The sequence below is a fragment of the Pristiophorus japonicus genome, chromosome 3 (genome assembly GCF_044704955.1).
Source record: "Pristiophorus japonicus isolate sPriJap1 chromosome 3, sPriJap1.hap1, whole genome shotgun sequence".
In the NCBI taxonomy this organism is placed as follows: domain Eukaryota; kingdom Metazoa; phylum Chordata; class Chondrichthyes; family Pristiophoridae; genus Pristiophorus; species Pristiophorus japonicus.
In genome coordinates, this window is record NC_091979.1 from 325976210 (window position 1) to 325993670 (window position 17461).

The window sequence follows — 17461 nt, forward strand, 5'->3', positions numbered from 1 at the left end:
GCAAAGATACACGATCAAAAATGTCCTGCGTGTAATTATACATTGGATGGCGAGGCAGATATTGATCGTCTGTTGATTGGCAAAGCCAGTAACATGCCGGAGAAGCAGAATCGGAGTCACTGTCAGATAAATTAAAGCCATTTCACTTCCAAAAATGTAGAAACTCTGCAGAAAAAACTCTGCAGAGAATTGCACGCCAATGCTGAATCTGATAGCAGCGACATTGGACACTCAGGCAAGCGGGAGAATTATGTGAAGGCCAAACCCGCTATGCCGGAATAATAGATAACAATTTCAAGTATAGACGAACTTGCTGACAATTTTCGAGTTTGCAATTTTGGGCAAGATAGGACTGGCAATTTTTTGGGGGTACTTCAGTCTGCAGCCATTCATGTGGATCGCTGCGATATAGGAATGAGTGTGAAGCGCCGGATAGCTGGGGTGCGGGCTCCTCGTGCTCACCCGGATATAAGAGCAAGTATGCCAGGCCAGAGTGCTTGGGGTGAGGGCTCATGGTGCTCACTGATATTGGAGCTTGTGGGCCAGGCCGGAGGGCTGGGGCGAGAGCTCATGGTGCTCACTGATATTGGAGCGAGTCGGCCAGGCCGGAGGGCTGGGGCGAGAGCTCATGGTGCTCACTGATATTGGAGCTTGTGGGCCAGGCCGGAGGGCTGGGGCGAGAGCTCATGGTGCTAACTGATATTGGAGCGAGTGGGCCAGGCCAGAGTGCTTGGGGTGAGGGCTCATCGTACTCACTGATATTGGAGCGAGTGGGCCAGGCCGGAGGGCTGGGGCGAGAGCTCATGTTGCTCACCATGATATAGAAGTTAGTAGGCCAGGCCGCAATGCTGGGGGCGATGACTCACCATACTCAATTTGAAATAGGAGCGAGTGGCCAGGACCGGGGGCTGGGAGCAAGAGCTGATGATGCTCACTCTGATATAGGAGCGAGTGGGCCAGATCGTAAAGCTGGGGGCCTGGGCTCATATGCTCACCCTGTTGTACAAGCGACTGAATCAGGACAGTGGGCTCGTGAGGCTCAAGCGTCTCACCCAGATAATTGTTTGGAACAGGACAGACGACAGGTGCACTCTGTGTCTGGCCCTGATAGAAGAGTGTTTGGGCACGAACAGAGGACGAGAGATGAGATGAGATTCAAAAGGTGAATCGCTAGGTTATTGTGGTTAATTTTTACCAAAAGTACCACTTCTACCCTCCATAAATTCCCGTGGAACGGTTCACATGTTCAGTTCACACGTGGGCAGCGCAGAAGCTGTGATCCATCCTCGACTATGATCGTTTAAATTACATTTGAAGTAAAGTAAATAACAGCAGTGAGAAGGGCCTCCCCGCTTGATGACGCTTCTCTATACGGCTATTTGCAAACACAAATTATCCCTGGCTAATATTTAAATGACAAAATGGTATATGTCTATTGCATTGGCTAGCAGCTCTTATTGTGGCGAGTGTGCCTGGTGGCCGGGATAAATGCAAAGGTTTTCAGGTTGACCACTGTTGAGATGTTGGAGTCCTTGCCTAAGGTTTGTAAAGTGTCTCGCTTATCCTGAAAGGCAGAATGTCAAAGTGCTAAAAGTAGAGTTTTTCAAGTGAGGTCTGTTAATGGGAAATATTGTGCTAATCTTGCGGATTTTCACTGTGAGCTAACAGTTTTATTTCAAGATGAATGTTTCAGATCCCGGTCATGCTGTTGGTTTAAAAACAAGGCAGGACTCGCAACTGAAACAAAAAACGAGCGTTGCTATTATCAAAAAGCAGGCGGAATGTTTCATCTCTGGCAGACGAAAGCAGGCGAGATGAGATCGGATGCCCGCTTGTTGACATCGATGGAGAGGACAATCGAGAGCTGTGTATAATGGGCGACCGAATCTATATCGTCCGTTTCACCCTCCAAAATTCAAATGTTCATTAGATTTCAGCAGGCTTCCTTCAAGTGCAGGTGGAAGTTAACATTCTAGAAGAGATACAGAGATGTCGGGTGCAAGACAAGGAAACCACACGATGGTTCAGCAGGGACCTATAATATTGTCTTGTTTACGTTAAAGTGCTCTGCAGATACCACACGTAAGTGGGATATTACATTTTGGTGAGAAAACAAAGAAGGTCACATATAGCTTGGAAAATAAGTATCTAAATCGGGTAGAGTTGCAAAATGATGACAAATCACTCAAAGTATCTGCGCACATTAATAATGTCCAGTGGGATCCGAGCACTTGGCTTTATTACTAGCGTGATCGAATTGAAAAGCAGAGAAGTCATGGTAAACTTGTGTCGGTCCTTGGTTAGAAAACACTTGGACGACAATGATTGCTTCAGGTCGCCATATTTTAGAGAGGATATAGAGGCTCTGGAAAGGGTGCTTAAAATTGTGACAATTATGTTTCCAGAACTGCGATTTGGTAGCTCACAGTAAAGGAAGAACAGGCTGGGCCTCTTTTCGATTGAAAAGAGGAGGCTGAGGGGCGATCTAAGAGAGGCCGATAAAACTATTGAATATTTTTGTAGAGTAAACAGAGATAAAGTTTTTACACATGTTTTGAAAAGCAAAACTATAAGTCATCAACATTAGATTGTCGACATAAAATCGTGACTTCAGAACACACGTCTTTATCCAGAGAATGGGGAGAGCGTGGAAATCGCTACCCCAACGAGTAGTTCGGACGAATATTATAATTCCATTTAAGGGGACGATAAAGAATGATATGAGGGTAAAGTAAATAGAGGGTTATGCTGATAGAGTAAGATGATGGATGACTGGAGGAGCTCGAGTGGAGCATCAATACCATCATTGACTGGTTGGTCCGAATGAAGTGTTTCTGTGCTGCATATTCTATTCAACTCTATGTAATTCAAACATTAAACCTTCACTACTCTACACTGTGTACATGTGCATGTACAGGAACATGTTTTCAAATGGACAGCTGGAATCGTTGAAATAAGCTGATATTTTTGTCAAGTGTTGTGCTTTAGTTCATTATTGCCTTGTGATAGGTGGGAGTTTTGCTCAGCCATTGATATCTCCGAAACTGGCCACTCTGCGACCGCATCACCCTACCCACACACTCCATCCCCCTCCCGAAACCCACCCACCTCAAACTCGCCACAGACTGCCAACCTGTGAACTCACTGAAATCTGGCAAAAATTACAGCTCTTGCACAGTAAGTACACTTTAAAATTGCACGTTAATTGTTCGACCAAATGGATCAGGTGTAACTGAGATTTTGACAGCATTATTACTGCTAAACGATTTCAGGGGCCTGGAAGGCTAATTATAATTTCGTGCAGTGTGCTCCTTGCTGATTTTATCAAACGTTGGGAAATTCATCTCCGACCCATACAGGCGATCAAAATTAGTCCAGGAAATCACCCTGGCCATATTCAATTCCCTGCAGTACTTACCATCGTATCTGCGGCAGCCAACAAGAGGTTACCCAGTCTAATCCCAATTAAGAGCTCTAGTTCCGTAACCCTGCAGGTTACAGCACTTTCAGTGCCCATCGAAGCACCTTTTAAATGTGGTGAGGGTTGTTGCATCCACTACCCTTCCAGGCAGATAGTCCAGACCCCCACAAACTTCAGCGTGAAGAAGCACCCCCTCAAATCGCCTCTGAACCGTCCACCAACCACATTAATTCTATGCTTGCTCGTAAATGACCCCTCCACCAATGGAATAGGCCCTTGTTATCCACTATATATATGTTGCACACCTAGATAAGGTCTCCCCACAAGCTCCTCTGTTCCAATGAGAAGAAAGCCAGCCTATCCAATCAGTCCTCATAGCTAAGATTCTCCATTCCCGGCAGCACCCTTGTTAATCCCCTCTGTATCTTCTACTGTGCAATCACGTCCTTCCTATAATACTGTGACCAGAACTGCAAGCAGTACTCCAGCTATGGCATAACCAGAGTATACTACAATTTTAGCATCACCTCCCTGCTCGTATTCTAAGCCTCGGCCAATAAAGGCAATCATTCCGTATGCCTTCACATCCACCTTTTCCAGCTAGCCTGCTACTTTCAGGGATCTGTGGACAAGCACTTCAAGGTCCCTTTGTTGATCTACACTCATAAGGGACCTACCGATTAATGTGTACACACTTTCCTTATTAGCCCTCCCAAAGTGCATTATCTCACACTTCCATTTTGCCACTGTTCTGCCAACCTAACCAGTAGATTGCTATGTTCCTGCAGTCCATGACATTCCGATTCATAATCAACCACACAGCCAATTCTATTGTCATCTGTAACAATAATAATCATACTCCAAATATTTAAATCTAAATCATTGATTTAGGGATCCAGTACTGAGCCCTGCGGAATCCCACTGGAAACATCCTCCCAGTCACAAAAAAATCCATAAACCATTACACTTTGTTTCCCACCTCTAAGCCAATTTTGGATCAAACTAGCCACTTTGACCTGTATCCCATGGGCTTTAAACTTCAGGTCCAGTCTACCATGTGGGACCTTTTCAAAAGATTTGCGAAATTCCATGTACAGGACATCCTACGCACTACCCTCATCGATCCCCTTGGTGACCATCTCAAAAAATTATATCAGGTTAGTCAAACACGATCTTCCCTTAACAAATCCGTGCTGAGTGTCCCTAATTAATTCTTGCTTTTCAAAATGTAGATTTATCCTGTCTTTACCACCACTGAGGACAAGCTTACAGGCCTGTAATTACTCAGACTATCCCTTTCTCCCTTCTTAAACAAGGGTACCACATTAGCAGTCTTCCAGGCCTTCGGTACCATGCTCAATTCCAACGAGGATGGGAAAGAGATGGTCAAGGCCTCTGCTATTTCCACTTTTACGTCGCTCAACAGTCGGGAATGCATTTCATATGGGCTTAGGTTCTTATATACTTTAAAATCTTCTAAACTGCAAAATATCTCCTCTCTCACTCTATATATTTCAACCAGAATTTCACACTTATTCTTGATATCAGTATCTGCGATGCCCATTTCCTTTCTGAAAACAGACGCAAAACTTCAGTAAATACCTTACGAAGCACAGCAGGTGCTGCATTTCAAATGAGACCTTTAACCGAGACACAGTCTGCCATTCTCCGGTAGATGTATAAGATCCTGTGGCAGTAGTCGAAAGGGCAGAGGAGATAGACGCGGTTTCCTCACCAATATTGATCCATCCAGCTAAATTAATAAAACAGCCGATTAAATTATTATCTAATATCTATTGGTGGACTATTGCTGTGCACATATTGAGTGTTGATAGAATAGCAGAGTTACTAACTTTTAGAAGTGTGCCATTGGCTTAAAGTGCTCATTGACGTCCTGACTATGTCAAAGGTGCAAGACCTTATTTTAACCTCACTGATGTTAGAGTATTGATGGTCAAAATATGGCCCATGGGCAATATCCAGCCCGCCAGGTAATTCTATCCGGCCTGCTGGATGGGACAGAAATAAATCGTGAGACAGAGCTCGAGTTGCACGTTAGTCTATCTCATGTGTCAGAGACAGACCCGACTGCAACCAACAACGAAAAACCACAGTAATCCTTCATTCATATTAATAATTCGCAAAAGCGATTCTCCTTGGCCCGATCTTTAAAGGATCCCTTCTCTAATTCTGGGCCCTAATAGTAGGCGTACCCAGAATAAAACTGCACGCAGTACTCAAGCTGTGGCCTCACCAATAGCCTGTGCGACTTATCTGCTTTCAGACTCTATCCCCTTTGCAATAAAGGCCAACATTCCATTTGCCTTTCTAATGTATTGCTGTATCTGCACACTAACCTTTTTATTTCGTGCAGAAATATTATAATGTTGGTCTAGTAATTGCGGACGGAGTTTTCCCGCGGGCAAACCTACCTTTCCCGCCTCCGACCTGAAGTATTTCTATGAATATAGCTGGTGTACCCGGAGGTTCGAATATTTCTGGTCCTGGGACTTTTCACAAAGTCCTGGGATCAAGGGGCAAGCCCAACCATTCAAAGTAGGGGTTTCACGTTGATACTGAATGGATACTTTGCCTCTGTTTTCACAAAAGAGAGGGGCGATGCAGACATTGCAAAGGTGACGGAGGATTATGAAATAGTAGATGAAATACACACAGTGAGGGAGGATGTATTAAGGGGCTTAACGGCTTTGAAAGTGGATACAGCTCCAGGCCCGGAAGAAATGTATGGCAAGCTGTTAAGAGAAGCAAAAGAGGAAATAGCAAAGGCTTTCTGACCATCATTTTCCAGTCCTTTCTGGCTACAGGCGTGGTGCAAGAAGACTGGAGGACTGCTACTGTTGGACCTTTCCGAAAAAGGGAGAAAGGGATAGCCCAAATAATTACAGGCCATTCAGCCTGACATCGGTGGTGAGAAAATTATTGGAAAAAAGTTTGAGGGACAATATAAGTCTTCATCTGTAAAGACACGGATTAAACAAGGACAGTCAGCGTGGATTTGTTGAGGAAAGATCGAGGTTGAATAATTTTATTGCATTTTTCGAAGAGGTAACCAGTAGGGTCGATAAGGGTAGTGCATTTGATGTGGTGTATGTAGATTTTAGCAAGGCTTTTGATAAGGTCCCACATGGCAGATTTGTCACGAAAGTAAAAGCTCATGGGATCTTGGCCAAAGTGGCAAGTTGGCTCCAAAATTGTCTCGGAAGCAGGAAGCCAAGGGTAATTGTTGATGGGATTTTTTGTGATTGGAAGGATGATTCCAGTGGAGTTCCACAGGGCTCACTGCTGGGTCTCTTGCTTTCTGTGGTATATATCAATGATTTGGACTTGAATGTAAGGGGTATGATTAAGAAGTTTGCCGATGATACAGAAATAGGCTGTATGGTTGATACTGAGGAAGAAAGTTGCAGACTGCCGGAGGATGTCAATGAATTGGTCAGGTGGCAGAATAGTGGCAATTGTATTTCAACTGTAGAAGTATGAGATATTGCATTTGGGGAGAGCTGACAAGGCAAGGGAATAAACATTAAATGGTGGGACATTGCGAAGAGTAGAGGAACAAAGCTTCCTTAGAGTGCATGTTCACAGGTCGCTGAAGGTGCAGGCCAGGTAGATAAGTTCGTGAACATTGCATATGGAATACTTGCCTTTATTAGCCGAGGCATACAATATAAGAGTGTCAACCCTCTAAAATACTAGTAAGGCTACAGCTCGAGTACGGTGTGCAGTTCGGCTCACCTCATTATACGAAATATGTGATTGCACTGGAGAGGGTACAGAGGAGATTTAAAAGAGGTTACCTGGTTGGAAAATGTTAACGATGAGGAAAGATTGAAGAGGCTGGGTTTGTTTTCCTTGGAACAGATAAGACTGAGTCTTAACCATATTGAGGTGTTTAAAATTATGAGAGGCCGAGATAGAATGGATAGGAAGGATATATTTATCTTGATAAAGTGGAAAACAACCATGAGACCTCGATTTAAAGGAATTGGTAAGAGGTTTAGAGGTGATATGAGGGGAAATTCTTCATCCAGAGTGTGGTGCGGTTCTGGATATTATTTGCTGAAAGTGTGCCAGAGGCAGAAATCCTCATCACATTGAAGGCATATTTGGATTGCACTTTAATTGCTGTAACGTCAGGGCTATGGACCAAGAGCTGGAACGTGGCATGATGATGGAGAGTTATTTGTTGGTCCACATGGCCTCCTTCAAAGGCATAAATGTCTATGATTATATGATTCTGTATGTACAGAATCAGCATAAGCATGAATGGGAATTACCCCAAAACACACATACACTAAACATAAAAACATCAAACGTTTAGAATTGAACAAAATTGAGATGAATTTATCATTTAAAACAAAAATGTAATTTTTTTGAAAAATACATTTACATATTTTAAAGGCTAAAATAAACTTGCCTTACTTAACAGCATTTTAAATGTGGAAATTCTTGTCCTTTAAAAGTCTTAAAGCACACATTGAATCTCCTTATATCAGTCGTAAGATGTTCAGGGGCATTCGCTGGGCAGAAGTTGTGCAACTAGAAGGGGCCCTTTACTTCTGGATGCGTCAGACCTGTCAATAGCATTCTTGACAGATCACAAATACCGAGTTTATGCACATGGGTTTCTCATGCCGAAACCCTGAATTACAGAACCACTGCATCTGTTACGCACCCGTAGCAGCCGCAAATTCGGGGCAGTTACATGACTAATGGTATTACTGGTATATAATAAGATCATAACAAATAGAAGTAGGAGCAGGCCCTACGGCCCTTCAAGCCTGCTGCGTGATTCAATAAGACTATTAATGACCATCAAACTCAAATCCACTTTCCTGCCCGACGTCCATATCCCTTGTTTCTCGATTACTCCCAAAATGTACCTACCTCAGCTACTAATATATTCAGAGGCTCAGCATCCACCTGCTTCAGGGGAAAGGAATTCCAAAGATTCATAATCATCTGAGTGAATAAATTCCTCCCCATCTTTGTCTTATTCTGAGACTGTGACCACATGTTCAAGACTCTCCCGCCAGTCGAAACTCAACAACTATCCTGTAAATCCCCTTAAGAATAGTTTATGTTTCAATGAAATCAGCACTCATCCTTCTAAACTCCAGAGAGCATAGGTCCATTCGACAAAATCTCTCATCATAAGATAGCCCTCTCATCACAAGAATGAATCGAGTGTACCTCCGTTGTACTGCCAACAGTACAAGTATATAGTTCCTCAGGTAAGTAAACCATAACTGTGCACGTTGCTGCAGATGTTGTCTCACCAATTCCCTGAACAATTGTCAATGTCATATGGTCCAACCGTCTTGCAATAAAGAACAACATGTCATTTACATTCCTTATTGCTTGCAGTACCTGCACGTTTGCTTTCTGCACAAGCATACCCACATCTGGTAAGAAGGAGGAACTGAGGGAAATCCTTATTAGTCGGGAAATTGTGTTGGTGAAATTGATGGGATTGAAGGCCGATAAATCCCCAGGGCCTGATGGTCTGCATCCCAGAGTACTTAAGGCGGTGGCATTGGAAAAAGCGGATGCATTGGCAATCATTTTCCAACATTCTATAGACTTTGGAGCAGTTCCTCTGGAGTGGAGGGTAGCCAATGTAACCCCACTTTTTAAAAAATGAGGGAGAGAGTAAACATGGAATTATAGACTGGTCAGCCTGACATCGGTAGTGACAAAAATGATGGAATTAATTATTAAGGGTGTCATAGCAGCGCATTTGGAAAGAGGTGACATGATAGATCTAAGTCAGCGTGGATTTGTGAAAGGGAAATCAGGCTTGACAAATCTTCTGGAATTTTTTGAGGATGCTTCCAGTAGAGTGGACAAGGGAGAACCAGTTGATGTGGTGTATTTCGACTTTCGGAAACCTTTCAACAAGGTCCCACACAAGAGATTAATGTGCAAAGTTAAAGCACATGGGATTGGGGGTCGGGTGCTGACGTGGATTGAGAACTGGTTGGCAGACAGGAAGCAAAGTGTAGGAGTAAATGGGTACATTTCAGAATGGCAGGCAGTGACTAGTGTGGTACCGCAAGGTTCTGTGCTGGGGCCCCAGCTGTTAACATTGTACATTCGTGATTTATTTATGGGGATCAAATGTAATATCTCCAAATTTGCAGCTGACACTAAGTTGGGTGGCAGTGTGAGCTGCGAGGAGGATGCTATGAGGCTGCAGAGTGACTTGGATAGGTTAGGTGAGTGGGCAAATGCGTGGCAGATGAAGTACAATGTGGATAAATGTGCGGTTATCCACTTTGGTGGAAAAACAGAGAAACAGACTATTATCTGAATGGTGACAGATTAGGAAAAGGGGTGGTGCAACAAGACCAGGGTGTCATGGTACATCAGTCATTGAAGGTTGGCATGCAGGTACAGCAGGTGGTTAAGAAAGCAAATGGCATGTTGGCCTTCATAGCGAGGAGATTTGAATACAGGGACAGGGAGGTGTTACTATAGTTGTACAGGGCCTTGGTGAGGCCACACCTGGAGTATTGCGTACAGTTTGGTCTCCTAACTTGAAGAAGGACATTCTTGCTATTGAGGGAGTGCAGCGAAGGTTCACCAGACTGATTCCCGGGATGGCGGGACTGACATATCAAGAAAGACTGGATCAACTGGGCTTGTATGCACTGGAGTTCAGAAGAATGAGAAGGAATCTCATAGAAACGTTTGAAATTCTGACCGGTTTAGACAGGTTAGATGCAGGAATAATGTTCTCAATGTTGGGGAAGTCCAGAACCAGGGGTCACAGTCTAAGGATAAGGGGTAAGGCATTTAGGACCGAGATGAGGAGAACCATCTTCACCCAGAGAGTGGTGAACCTGTGGAAATCTCTACCACAGAAATTTGTTGAGGCCAATTCACTAAATATATTCAAAAAGGAGTTAGATGTAGTCCTTACTACTAGGGGGATCAAGGGGTATGGCGAGAAAGCAGCTCTTGTTGCACCTCACCTTTTCCTAATCTGTCACCATTCAGATAATAGTCTGATTCTCTGTTTTTCCACCAAAGTGGATAACCTCACATTTATCCACATTGTACTTCATCTGCCATGCATTTGCCCACTCACCTCACCTATCCAAGTTGCATGTTCAGCCATGAACTCATTGAATGGCGATGCAGGCTCGAAGGGCTGAATGACCTACTCCTCACCTATTTTCTATGTTTCTATGTTTCTATGTTTCTATCTCTCTGAACATCAACATTTAAACGTTTCTCATGATGTAAAAAATATTCTGCTTTTGTATTATTTCTAGCAAAGTGAGTAACCTCACATGTCCATACATTATACTCCATCTGCCAACTTATTACACTCTCAGTTAATCTATCTATATCCCTTTGGATGCACATTTTGTTCTACTCACAGTTACTGTCCCATATAGCCTTGTTTCATCAACACATGTTGAGATATTGCACCTTTTCCCTTGATCTAGATCATTAAAATAGATGGTAAATATCTGAGGCACCAGCACTGAACCTTGCTGCACCCCATTATTTACATACTGCCAACCTCAAAAATATACATTTATTCCTATTCTCTCTGTTTGTACATTCAGCATTCAGGTAACCATGCTAATACTTTACCATCAACCCATGAGCCTTTATCTTGTGTAATAAGCTTTTATTTTTTATGTGGCACCTCATCGAATATCTTTTGGAAATCTAAATATACTACATCAACGGGTTCCCCTTTTTCTACCCTTTCTGTTATAACCTCAAAAACCTGTAATACAGTTGCCAAACACGATTTCATTTTCACAAAACAATGTTGACTCTGCCTAATCATGTTATGATTGTCTAATTGCGCTGATACCATTTCCTTAAAATGTTTAATTTAATTCAATTTATATTAATGTTAAACATCTGTGGTGTTTTCTATTTATTATGTTGTGTTACAGTAAATTTGAGGGTATTCTCATTGATTGTGATGGAAGAACGTATAAATGCAGCTCAGCGTTATTATCAATGAGAAAACTCCATGTTCATTGGTGTTCAAGTTCCACGTGAAGCCTGGTTGTCCTTACGTTACTGGGAAGCATGGGATACATGGGATCCAAACCTAACAGCCATGAATACAAGATTGTTTCTCATCAATACAATTGGGAATTGGCACATTTAGAATGTGGTACTCGGTACCGCAACAAATGTTTGAGGTACAGATTAAAAATTTTTGACTGACAACTAGACCAGTACGTGCGATAAAGGGGAATTAAACTCAATACTGAAAGGCAGAGACGAGGTATAAGCAATTGGAGGAGACTCGTGTGGAGCATAAACACAATCACAGACCAGTTGGGCCGAATGCCTGTTTGTGTGCCATATTTTCTGTGTAATGTAATACTCTGAACCGCACCTCAGTTCCATCTGCGTACGTATTGACAAGACTCTTAAAATGAAAGATGCAAATATATTGCTGCAATAATTAGCCACACTTATTTGTTGCAGCAGACCTTAGAGGGAATGCAAATACTAGTGATGCTGTCCCAAAATACGATGTGGGAATTTTTATTCTGAAAGTGTACCGTGTTCGAAACACGGAACTTGCCATGCCTCTGGGTGTATTATCAGATCACCAGCCATTCCTGGTGTAATTCAGTGGATGGAAATCTGGGGATAAATATTACATTCCTGGACAGGAAACACTGGCACCCACCTCTGGGCTATGCTAAGTTTTTCGGAACATGAAGGAATTGAATAATTGAAGTAATTGGATATTTCAACGCCCCCTTGAAATGCTCCCTGAATTTGGACAGGATAACCCCATAAAGAAATGTCCTTGTGCAGGCTAAATGACTGGGCAAAACATTGGCAGATGCTGTATACTATGGGAACATGTGAGGTTATCCACTTTGGCAGAAATAATAGAAAAGCAAATTATATAATTTAACTGGAGAAAAATTGTAAAGTTCTGCAGTGCAGACAGACCTGGGGGTCCTTATGCATAAAACACAAAAACATTAGTATGCAGGTACTTCGAGTATTCAGGAAGGCAAGTGGAATGTTGGCATTATTGCAAAAGGGATAGAGTATAAAAGCAGATAAGTCCTTTTACAACTGTACAGTGTACTGGTGAGGCCATACCTGGAGTATGTCCTCCACTTCGGATGCCCCCAAAAGTTCGTTACCATCCTCCGCCTGCTCCACGATGAAATGCAGAAGAACGGATCCATTACAGACTCAATCTACGTCCGGACCGGGGTCAAATGGGGCTATGTCATCGCCACAAACGGCTTAGCAATCTTCCTTGCTGATATGCTCCACCTCACAGTCAACAAGCTCCCTTCAAGAGTGGATCTAAACTACATAAGCAGTAGGAACCTTTTCAACCTTCATCGAATCCATGCCAGGTCCAAGACCAACCCAACCTCTGTCGTTGAGTTACTTTGCAAGGATGACGTCTGCTTCTGGGCACATACAGAGGCTGAACTCCAAGTCATAGTCAACATATTTACTGAGGCGTCTGAAAGCATGCATCTTACGCTAAACATCCATAAGACAAAGGTCCTCCGCCCACCTTTCGTCCCCGCACAGTGCTCAAACACCCCCGAGTCATCAAGTTCCAAGGTGCGGCCCTGGACAACGTGAACCACTTCTCATAACTCGGGAGCCTCTTAGCGACAAGAGCAGATATTGACAGCAAGAGTCAACAACGCCTCCAGTGTGCCAGTGCAGCATTCGGCCACCTCAGGAAAAGAGCTTTTGAAGACCAGGCCCAAAGATCCACCACCAAACTCAGTGTCTACAGGGCTGCAGTAACACCCGCCCTTCTGTATGGCTCACATAGATGGACCAGGTACAGTGGACACCTCAAGTCACTGGAGTAATATCTCTCTGCAAGATCCTACAATTCCACTGGGAGGACAGACGCAACTACGTTAGCGTGCTCGACCAGTCCAACATTCCCAACACTTAAGCACTGACCAGAATTGATCAGCTCCGCTAGGCAGGCCACCTCGTTCACATAATAGGCACGATGCCCCCAAAGCAATCGCTCTACCCGGTACTCCGTCACGTCAAACGAGCCAAAGGTGTACAGAGGAAACGTTAAAAGGACACCCTCAAAACCTCCCTGTTAAAAAAATACACCTGGGAGCCCCTGGCCAAAGACCCCCCTAAATGGAGGAAATGCATCCAGGAGGGCGCTGAGCACCTTGAGTCTCATCGTCGAGAGCGTGCGGAAATCAAGCGCAGACAGTGGAAAGAGAGTACTGAAATTCAGTCCCACCCACCCTTTCCCTCAACGACTCTCTGTCCCACCTGTGACAGGGACTGTGCTTCGTATACGACTATTGAGCCACCTAAGGTTTCTTTCTTAGATGGAAGCAAATCTTCCTTGATTCCAAGGGGCTGCTATGATGACTGCTGACAGTTTTGGTCTCTGTATTTAAGGGAGGATAGTTTTGCATTGGCGGTAGTTCAGAGAAGTTTCACTAGTATGATGCCTTAGATGAGGGGGTTGACTTATGCGGATAGGTTGTGTGTTGGTTGAGCCGATACATATTGGAACTCAGAAGAATGAGAGGTGACCTTATTGAAACATAAAATAATGACGAGCTTGACTAGGTGGATGCAGAGATGATATTTCCACTAATAGTTGAAAATCAACTCAGGGATATGGTCTTAGAATAAAGGACCGCCCATTTAAAACTGAGATGACGAGGAATTTCTTATCTCAGAGCGTTGTAAATTTATGGAATTCTCTGCCCAAGAGAGCTGCGGAAGCTGGATCATTGAATATATTTATAGCAGAGATCGACAGATTTTTGAGCTGTAAGGGAGTAAAGGGTTATGGGAAATGGCAGGGAAGTGGAGCTGAGCCCATGGTCAGATCAGCCATGGTCTTATTAATTGGCGGATAGGTTCGAGGCACGAAATAATCTACTCCTGCTCATATTTCCTATGTTTTTATATTTCAACATTATACTCAATCTGCCAATTTTGCACACTAACTTAACCTAACTATATCCCTTTCAGATTAGTTGTGCCCGCATCACAACTTGCTTTCTCATCTATCTTTGTATCATCAGCAAATTTGGCTATGTTACACTCGGTTAATTTATCCAAGTGATGAATATGGCTTGTAATATTAGTGCACTTATCCCTGTAGCGTCAGAATAGTTTCAGTTTGCCAACCTGAAAAAGACACATTTTATCCCGACTCTCTGTGTTCTGTTATTGAGCCAATCCTTTATCCATACTAATATATTAAACCCAAACCTATGATATCTTGTGCAGTACCCTTTTTTGTGGCACCTAATCGAATGTCTTTTTTAAAATCCAAATACATCACATCCTCTAATTCCCACTTTTTCCGTCTTCCTCGTTACATCCTCAAAGATCTCTGGCAAAATTGTCAAACATGATTTCCCTTTCAGAAAACCATGCTGACTATGCTTGATTGTATTATGAATTGCAAATATCCTTCTACTGTGACCTTAATAGGACATGACAGTTATTTTACCCACGACAGATATTAGACCAGCTGGTCTATAGTTTCCAACTTTCTGTCTTCCTTCATCCTTGAAGAGGTGCGTTAAATCTGCGTTTTTCAAATCCACTCAAATACATTTATGTGCATTCAGTTCAAGTAAAATTATAAAAAGTAGATATATCATGTTAAGTTAAGCTCCAGTGCTGGTGAGTGGCACAGTGAAGGGAAGAGATTTATGAGAATGGTTCCAGGGATGAGGGAATATGGTCACGTGGATAGACTGGAGAATCTGGGCTTGTTCTCCCCGGATCAGAGAAAGCTGAGGAGATGTGATAGAGATGTTTAAAATCACAAAGGGTTACGGTAAGTAAAGAGCACCTGTTTCCAATGGCTGAAGGGTCGATAACCGGAGGGCACAGATTTAAGATCATTGGCAAAAGATCGAGAGGAAAAAAAAATTTACGCAGTGAGTGGTTAGTATTTGGAATGTACTGCCTGATAGGGAGATGGATACTGTTATGTTCAGAATAACTCCACAAGACTATGTTGTAAGCTCAAAGAGTAGGAATAAATAGATACTTTTCAGAATGGCAGGCAGTGACTAGTGGGGTACCACAAGGTTCTGTGCTGGGGCCCCAGCTGTTTACATTGTACATTAATGATTTAGATGAGAGGATTAAATGTAGTATCTCCAAATTTGCGGATGACACTAAGTTGGGTGGCAGTGTGAGCTGCGAGGAGGATGCTATGAGGCTGCAGAGTGACTTGGATAGGTTAGGTGAGTGGGCAAATGCATGGCAGATGAAGTATAATGTGGATAAATGTGAGGTTATCCACTTTGGTGGTAAAAACAGAGAGACAGACTATTGTCTGAATGGTGACAGATTCGGAAAAGGGGAGGTACAACGAGACCTGGGTGTCATGGTACATCAGTCAGTGAAGGTTGGCATGCAGGTACAGCAGGCGGTTAAGAAAGCAAATGGCATGTTGGCCTTCATAGCGAGGGGATTTGAGTACAGGGGCAAGGAGTTGTTACTACAGTTGTACAGGGCCTTGGTGAGGCCACACCTGGAGAATTGTGTACAGTTTTGGTCTGCTAACTTGAGGAAAGACATTCATGCTATTGAGGGAGTGCAGCGAGGGTTCACCAGACTGATTCTCGGGATGGCGGGACTGACATATCAAGAAAGATTGGACCAACTGGGCTTGTGTTCACTGGAGTTCGGAGGAGTGAGAGGGGATCTCATGGAAAAGTTTAAAATTGTGACGGGTTTAGACAAGTTAGATGCAGGAAGAATGTTACCAATGTTGGGGAAGTCCAGAAATCGTATCACGGTCTATGGATAAGGGGAAAGCCATTTAGCACCGAGATGAGGAGAAACTTCTTCACCCAGAGAGTGGTGAACCTTGGAATTCTCTACCACAGAAAGTTGTTGAGGCCAATTCACTAAATATATTCAAAAAGGAGTTAGATGAAGCCCTTACTACTAGGGGGATCAAAGGGTATAGCGAGAAAGCAGGAATGGGGTACTGAAGTTGCATGTTCAGCCATGAACTCATTGAATGGCGGTGCAGGCTCGAAGGGCCAAATGGCCTACTCCTGCACCTATTTTCTATGTTTCTCTGTTTCTATGTTCCTGCAGAAAACCAATTAGACATAAATTAAGACATTCGGTTTGAAAATACTGGTGGAACTTGATTCTGTGGATAGAAATAGAACTGGAACATGCCATCGCATCGTGTGATGCTAAATTTAATTTCTTGTAATTGTACAGATGGTGTTAGGAGAAACAATTCAGAACACGCTGGATAATTTTAAAGATACTTTACATGCATCTAATAATTAATATTTGTTGAAGAGAATTGCACCATCATCCGTTTTGTCATTTGTTCTCTCCTGTCTTCCTCCTGCCCTCCCCCATTTCCCTGCCTCTGCACTTGCTTAAACCCTGTTGCAACTCTTAACATTTCCCAGTTCTGGAAGGGAACTGGGTACCTCCAGCGGGAGTGTAAAGACTTTGCAGTGAGCATTATTCTCCATGTGACTTCTGCCATTTCGAACGGTGAATAGCTTGTTAAATAGAGTCAATGTAGAAAACTCAACATTTCATCTTATTCCTGAATACTGCCTTCTTAACTGAGAGCAAAAAGTTTTAATTGTGCTTTTTAGGTGGCTACCCGATATATTTAGCTCCAAATTATTCTGCTTATGGTGCGCTCTCCTAATTGCCCTGCTACAGGAAGAGCTAGTTTAACTTTTTAACTCCTTTGTTTATAGAGCTACTTTTGCTCTACTGAACAAATTTCCGTGTTTCTGAAACTCATAATTCCCTACTTTCTGCTGTGCACAATTCGGCAGTTTACATAACTGCTAATTCTCATCTTTCTAGACCCAGTTCCCTCGTTTCTGTTGCTAATACCCATGTTTCTGAACAAATTCCAGTTTTCCTGGAACTCCAAATTCCCTTCTCTGCAGCTCCCAATTAGCCTGTTACTGGAGCTGATTCCCCTGTTTCTGGAGCTCATGTTTTTTCTGGAGTTCCTATTATCCCAGATTTTGGATC